This window comes from Zophobas morio, unplaced genomic scaffold (genome assembly GCF_036711695.1).
Source record: "Zophobas morio isolate AGI-343-1 ecotype UQ-CSIRO unplaced genomic scaffold, CSIRO_AGI_Zmor_V1 ptg000057l, whole genome shotgun sequence".
Classification (NCBI taxonomy): domain Eukaryota; kingdom Metazoa; phylum Arthropoda; class Insecta; order Coleoptera; family Tenebrionidae; genus Zophobas; species Zophobas morio.
This window is the reverse complement of record NW_026972162.1, coordinates 344680-353379: the sequence shown is the minus strand read 5'-3', so window position 1 is coordinate 353379 and position 8700 is coordinate 344680.

The following is an 8700-nucleotide window of genomic DNA, read 5'->3' as shown; positions in this document are numbered from 1 at the left end:
TTAGCGAATTTTACTTATTTTTAAAATTGTAATTCAGCTATTTAAAAATAAGTAAAAGTTACACATTTTTTTCTGAAACGCCTCTTGGTTCTGAAAAAAAGCATTTCCAGCAGGACAGGACGACTTTCTATGATGCAGCACACACGTTAAACTTTTCCATCAGGATTTACTTTTTAATTCCTTTCCTTGGCTCTAGCTAACAAGTAAAGTGAAGATTTTCGTGGTAGTAGCAAGGTTATACATACAGTATAACCTCGATAATCCGAATTAATTGGGGAAAGGCGTGTTGAAAAATCGGATAAATGAGAAATCGGAAAATTGTACAACTATATAATCGGAAATAACAACAAAAACTGAAATATCAACAAATTGGAACAAACAAATCTTATAAAATCGAATACGCAACTCCAGTTTTCATTTTTTTTTTAGTTTTTAGATTTTTGAACTTTTGAATATTTCATTTGATAATAAGTAACTTGTTTGACAATTTTGTAGTTTTTAATTCCAATCTTTTGATTTTTTAAGTTTTAATTTTTCAGGTTCTCAAGTTAAAATTTTTCCTTGACACGATTTGTGATTTTTCGATTTTTTAACTAAAAAGAAATTTATTCGAACCGAAATTTTGAAAAATCGAAAAATCCAAAAGTTGAAAATTAGAAACAAAATTTTCAGATGTTTCAAAGTTACGGTAAACATGGCAAATCGCTGATCAAAATTACTTTTTACTCCCTTCCAAAAACTCGGTGACAAAAAATTAAAAATCGAAAAGTAAAAAAATAAGCATCTATTTTCTCGATAATTTTAAAAATCAAATAATTGAGAAATCGGAAAACTGCCAAAATTGTAAAATTAAAAAATCGAAAGTTTTTTCAGTTGCCCAGAGAAATCAAAAATCGAAAGACAGATCAAAAAATTGAAAATTTAAAAATCGAAAAACTGAAAAATCTAATAGTACTCACTACGATAAGACTGATTTTGGCAAATGATTTACTTTCTTAAGAAAACAAAGGGCGGGTGGGTAGGGCTAGCACTTACCAAATAACCTACCCTGTAAGAAAATAAAAGGCGGGTGGGCCGGGCTAGTATTTGCCAAAATAAGACTCATTTTGGCCAATTACCTACTCTTCTAAGAAAATAAAGAATAGGCCATCTACCAAAATCAGTCTTATCTTCGCAAGTATGAGACTGATTTTTGCAAATGACATATCCTCTAAGAAAGCAAGGGTGGGGGGGCGGGGCTACTACTTGTTAACATAAGACTGATTTTGGCAGATGAGCCATCCTTCAAAAAAAATAAAAGGTGGGTGGGCGGGGATAGTATCTTTTCTTAGAAGAGTAGGTCATCTGCCAAAATGAGTCTTATTTTGGCAAATACTAGCCTGGCCCACCCGCATTTTATTTTCTTGCAGGATAGGTTATTTGGCAAGTACTAGCAAACTTCGACTCATTTTGGACGATTTTCGAAATTTAACTAAATCATTTTTCTTGTAGATTTCGGGGCGCCGAAGTTACTTCCAGCCTCATTTCTTCGATAACTTTAACTTTTTTTTTAGAATTAAATAATTAATTCAGTGCACTGAAATATCACAATTTTTAAAAATTTCAAAAAATTCGATGCAACACGTATAGAAAGATCTTGCATCATTTTTGCAAGTAGGTGCATGTTTTCAAGTTCAGTTCGCATTGCAGAGATGTTGTTCGGATTATAGAGATATCGACTTCAACTAGCCTCTGTTCGAATTACTGGATGTTCGGATAATCGTAGGTTCGGATTATAGAGGTTATAATTACTCTAGGTAGACACTCCAAAGATAAAACACTAAAGATCATAATCTTCGCATTAATCATTAATAATAATAATTTTTATTTAGAAAAAAATTGCCGTTGCTTTGAGATTGGTACCAAATCTATATTCAAGCTGAATTTTTGGTTGCCTACCTATCAGGCAGAAAACACATCGAAATTTATCTCTTTTATCTCACTTTGTTATTTAAATTAAACTTGGTGTCGATGTAAAAGATGAAAATGTCGTCATCAAAAGTATGCCACTTCTGCCTACATTACACACACCACACACTGCTACAAAGTGTGTGTTTTACGTTCTGTGGTGCCCCTTTTATTGTCCATTTTCTTCCACAAAATAATTCAGCCATATCGGTAAATAACTTTTACGACCTCTCACATATACACTACAATAGACAAGCAAACGCCACTGCCATCTTAACTCCAGCGTCCATCTTCAACCGGAAATTTTTCACTTACCAACAAAGAATTCCCATTGTTTACATAACAAGCTCGGCTATAATTTTATCGTCCTCGAGGAGTGATAAAATTTACTTAATCACAGAACGGAATACAAATAAATGTCCGCAATCAGAATTTGTGTAAACATAAATGGTTTTATTGTTATTTTATAGCACGTCTAGCCAGCACCAGTAATGTCCTATTGTCTGCCTATCGACAAACCAGTGGCGTAGCAGCAGACCAGACGAACCGGGAGTTACTTTTAGTGTTATCTTAGAATAACGTGAATGTGAATTGAAGAACTGAGCAATTATAAATTTTCAATGGTAGCGGTTTTGTCGTTTCTGAGAACTTTCGTACGATACCATTGCGTTTTCTAACCCTGTCTAAGCGTGCAGCGCGTCCTGATTAATTTACACACTCGGGCGGAAATGGTTGACAAATTACGGCTTCTTCTAAGTAAGCAAATATATTAAGAAAACGAACAGATTGTGTAAAAAATGTATCTCCAAAGTACCAAAAATAATAAGATTTTTCGTTGGAGTGCAGTATCCGCTCCGGTAAAAAAGCCTCTTAACGAATTCCTGCGAGTCGTCGTTTTTTGCCGCCATTGCACTCTAATTATGAGCACCATCTTCATCGTCACGACCTGAGAGAATGCACCCAGAGCTGACATCTGAATCGGAACCAAATGGCCGCTTAGCAGTAATTTTATTGGTTCATTAATGGACGTTTGTGCCGCCAAGAATTTTCTCTCTTCAATCTGTCAACGTGAAAACGGACAAGGAGTCGCGATAATGCAGAGCACGGCACAGTCCTCGGCTATCTCCATGTCGCGCGTCACATTTATGGTGTTTTACAATTTGTTCGGCATGACAGAACGGAAAAAAGTCGCCAACTTACATTATGCTGCAGCGAACAGATGTGCGATTGTAATGGAATTTAATTAACTATGTTTGCTTAGGTTTTGTACGTTTGTGTGGTCCGTGAATGTGCTTGCTCGACCGTTAAGGATCGTGAATACGTGCAAACTGGACTCTATTGAATCGTAGTGGCTTTAATTGGCCGAGGATTGTTCGAAACTAGCCAGATTTTTGACGAGGAAATTGGGAATTTCAAATTTAATAACGGAGCGACGAGGACAATAAAGGGGAATATGGCGCTGCCGCAAATTTGGCGCGGGAACGAAGTGCCTTGTTCAGACTCTCACTTAACGCGATCTGAATTATTAAATTCTCAAGTGAGCCTCACACAAAGACATAAATAGATGGTCAACTACCAACAGTAGGCTGAGCATCCAGCGTTACATCACTCCAACAGGTCATGAAATGAAAAGCACTACATGTTCTGTTGAGGTCATCGAATTCTAACCTATTATTAGTACCTCATATACATATATTTAAAAATGCGTCAATAATCGAGCGTCTTATTTGGTTGGCAGTCCGCGGCTCGAGCATACAATTTATCTAAATCTCCCGTCCAGACACCATAAACGCTGAAACGGCCTTTCCCACCACTCCGCCGTTAAATGCGGGCAATTTCCCCGCGAACAAGCCCGCCGTGATTAATTCGATCACACATAACGATGGAAGTATCGCCGTAAAAGAAACCTCAACAACGCGAAAAGCAAGTTTAATGTCGTTCTTGAGCGTGTTTGGAAAGTGCCCAAGACCATCGCCGTTGACGTACGACACGTCGATTTTTTCGTCTGGGCAGAGCGGAAAATTTTTCTGGTTCGCTCCTGGATTTATGGAGGACGTTCGATCCGAGCGGAAAAACGCCGCAGCTAATTAGTTTCGAATGTAAAAAAGCCCGACTATAAATCGAATCCCACGAATTCATTACGGTTTCAATTCCCTTGTAACTATGATTTACGGATAGATGGGGCGCTGCATAAATCATGTGGGTTTTATGCTGATTATTATTACGGGATGCCAATTTGGATCCGACTGGTCTTGTCCTATCTGGGCGAACGTAATGTCATCATCTTTGTGAGTGATTTATGGACGATGGGACAATGAGCAAGTTTTGTAATGAACTGGACGAGGAACAATGAGATGTTCTAGTGGGATTAACATCGGCAATAAATCACGAAACAGGACTAGCAATGGGAGCTACATATCGAGGGCTTATCCGGTTATCCGGGCACGGTTTTTTGATCGGCGGAAATCGATGCACTTTGGCGAGACTACGAAGCTTCGGCTTTGTCGGTGCTCTAGCTTCAAATTTTTGCGAAAATGTATGTTCACTTCATATTAGCTACCTTTTGGCGAAGAATTACCTCTTTTAGTGTAACGTGCTTGAAGTGCAAGTGCGTTTACCTTAAAAATTAGATTTTTATCGTTAGTAGGATCTTAATTTCCAATTTACACGACATTAGAATAGAACACACTCTGTCACTTACAACAATTTCTGGTTGAATTTAACAAAGTCATCGATTTTTTAACGAATTCTGTTCTTTACATCCCAAATCGGCGGGCGTTGCTATGACGTCACTTTAACCTGCCCTTATCTGAAAATTGTAAATGCTTTTTTTTCTTGATTTTTTGAAGTTTTTTTCTTGTCAGTAGCCTCTTTTTTCGAGTATGCGCTGTCTTCCTCTGTAATTATTTTATCAAAGTTTAAGTAGAAAAACTTTAGAAAAGTTTCTTTGTGCTTGTTGTTGGCTTCAAGCCGATTTTGTAAACTTGATAATACATAAATAATGAATTCAATAGTTAAATTTTAATATATTTCCCATCATATGCGCATCTCCTTGTCAAAACCGAAACACTTCTCATCACATTACAACAGTGCCATAAAACCTAGCACGTTGTCACCGGCTAGCGACGCACAGCAAGACCGTCGAATCTGAAAAAATCATGAACTTTATGACATTGGACGACCGCCAGGAAACATCAGGATTTACTCGCAACATTTCTCTGTGCAATGCTTTTGCGCTACTGTTTTATGCCAGCTGAAACGACCAATGAAACTTTGCTAAAACCATAATAAATTAACTGAAACCTTAGCACTTTTTTTATTTACTGCGTCCAACTAATACTTTCTTTGTGTGGCGAATTAATCAACACAAAGCTTTTTAATTTTCTTCTGGCGGCTTTGAAGTGAACACCAAAGAGTCGGGTGATGCGATTAAAACGAAATTATGACGTACGAAGCCGGACCGGCACGAAAAAAGAAAAATCGTTAAAGATAGTCCCGTTAAAAAGGCCTTTGGCGCTGCGGAGTGCTGCCATTTTGAAACAAAGCGGTTGGGAATATTAGAAGTCAAGTAAGTAAGAGACGTCTTGGAGAATCTAGAAATATTTAAGAACGAACACCATTGGCTTTTCTTTTTTCTTTGTGGAGACGAAGAGTGTATAAATACCGGGATGATAATTAACGCCTACGCTTTGTTGATTTTTCTCAGTGATTGTCCATAGTTTGTTTAATTTTACTTAAGTTCTTTTAACGTGAATCTCTGGTGTCTGGTATTAGCTTGGTGCGGTGCTTCGCCTCCCCCGACGCCGCGGCTCTAAAAATGAAATGATTGAATTCTCCCCGCTCCTGGGGCAAACATCCACGAGTAAATATCATCATTTTCCGCGCAGGTATAAATATCTAAAGCAAACGTAATAATCTGCGAAGCCAAATAGCGTCTGAGAAGTTTGAAATATGGCCCCGGCCGGGAAATGATTTAGCATCGGGCTTATATCCCGCGATATGTTATGTAGATGCAGTTGCGTTAGATGTGGGAGATGATAAGTTTTATCTCGAGTTCCATCAGAACCTTATCCGATGCCACACGGAAGAGCGTCTTCGCGGCGATAAATCAAGGCAGTTATTAAAGTTCAGTGAATCCAATAACTCCCAGAGATGGAGCGAAATTGCCAATAATTTGTAAACACTCGCTTTCTATTAGATGCGACCTGCCTGCATCCGACCTGCCTACGCGGGCTCCTTGCAGGATGCACTCGCCTTATGTACTCGGATAGAAAATCAATTTGCCGAAGGCGCTTTTCATTATTACGTGCTGGGGATTGATGGGCAGAAATATGCGGCAGATGTTGCTAAATGGAAGGTGAAATAATGGCGAGTCGTTGGCTCACGTCAGCGTGCGCGGGGTTATAAATATTGGGGCTTGCACCGATTTATTAGCACCTCTTCGACGGGGCGTTAATCACCGCGTTCTGGTTTGACGGTTTCTGGAAAGTGAAGTGTGTGAGAGGTAATTTGTGCCGGAGAAGAAATGGTAAAAAGGAGGATTTATTGCTTCCGTGAGAACCGGAGAGGATAGAAACTGTTCGAGTACGACAGTGGTCAACAAAAGTTTTTTCAGCTTGTTATTACTGCTGAGAGGCCATTTTTTCCCGTTAGTTATCTGACAAAGAAGTGAGGAAAGCAACGGCCGCAGCGGAGTAAATACCGATTTATTGACTCCGCTCTACATATGCACCGTCGACTACCCTGAATTTTAATCGCCTCGCGCCGTCTGTCACTCTCGTCATACTCGTCATGTCGTTTGCGCCTAATGTCACTCTCGACGCCGCTAAATCAGCCGTTGTTGCGTCGACAGATGCATTTTTGATGGCATTTTAAATGTCGCAGAATCCCAGTAGATCAATATCGCGCCGGATGTCCGCGTGTAAACATTTTTCGGTATTATTTCGGTGCATTCGTCCTAGTCGTTACACGAGCGACGCTCACTTCAGACCATTTAAATCTGCACCGGGGTTGCGTATGCCAGGGTGTTACCATGGCAATGACATCCTTCCACATCTCTTTTGTCTCGGGAGGATTAGGTACGGGGGGGCCTTCGCTCGCTATTTATAATTTTCTCTCTAAATTAGTTTAAAACGAACAGAACACGGTAATATGTTTTATTTAAGTTAAATAGGTGTTGACGCGAACAACTGGCACAGAAAATTGTTAATATGCTGTCGGGGTCTGGGGAGAGCAGACCTAACGCGGGATGCGTGATGAAGGTGAGCGCCGAAAGATGCGTTCTGTTTATTTCACGATAGTGTTGTGGCGGAAATCGAGTCTGAATGAATTACAACGAGGGGGATGTTTGATTTTTGCACAAAACAACGACACGAATATAAAAGCTCGACTTGTAGTTGGGAACAGTAACGACAGAAAGCGGCACTTTTTGCGTTTCGTAGTAAGGACCTAAAACGAAGTATGCGCTGCGGAATTGTTTAGCTTGCTTGAAGCGCACTTCGATCCCAGTGCGCTTCGCATAAAAACGACTAAAACAATTTGAAATTTATACAGCGGGGACAAATCGCCGGCCGCAGCGAAATTAATTGGGCGCTTTAGCGAATACGTGTGATCGGTCGATTGTGTCATTAGTCTCGTTATTCTGTTTGTTAGTTGAGTTAATTGGCGCGAGGGCGCTCGCCGGCCATTTTTTAGGGTTTTTTTTAGGGCGATGGCGGCGGTTTTTTATTTGAGCGATGCGAACACTCATTTCACCTTAGATAAAATTGTGTCGTTTCGGTGGATGGCAGGAGCAACGTTGGGCGGATGATCCCGTATATCATGCTTTACGACCTATGTCAGTCTGTGTCACCGTCATATTTCATTTCACTTTGCACAAGTTGCAAGCTCGTGGCATAAACATAAATAAAACAATGGGGAAGACAGCGTGGGTGCGGGGGTTGATTGATTTGAATTTTTATAAGGAAGTGGGTTTTCTGCATGTCGTTTGCGCTTAGGGTGTGGGCGGAAATGAGGCAGATCTAGAGAAGCAGATTTTTATTGTGTGTTTTTCGAAGCGGTTTTTGATTACTTACTAAATGTTCTTTTTGTTACTTTTTTGCTGTGACACTCTTTGTATGTTGAAAACTGCACTCGTTTAATGAATAGTGTTGTGTCTAAAGAACTTTAGACACATTATTTTATCATAAAACTCATATATTAAAATAAAAGTAATTTGTTTCAAGAGAGAATTTATGAAGTTTGGAATAATACATATATCACCTTTGGTACATAACGTTAGTAACAAATCTTGAATAGCCCATTACCACCTGTACGGTAAAATTTTTTGAAAGCACGCATCGATTCATCACTGCACCACCGTTATTAAAAGCTATTCAGGTATACTTAGAACGTTATTTTTGTATACACTAAAATTTTTGGTTATTAAATCTAGGTTTGGATGTTCGATGATTACAATTGCACTTTCTTCATTTTCCTTTGGGTTGATTCTTCTAACGCGTTTGTACAAATCGACATCGATTTAAAATACTTTACTTAAGTCAGTTATCGATGTTGAGCACACGCTGGTTTCACGTGATTTTTGCTCTTTAGACTGAGAAATTTCGTTCAATTTTGTGAAGTGCTGGGTTTCTCAGTTTTGATGGTCAGGTTTTTGAAAGCACCCATCGATTAATAATTGTGAGAAAATAACCCCTCGTGGGAGTGATGTGACAACTTTCAAGTTTTAGTCTAAAAATGGTGGAGGCGCCGGGA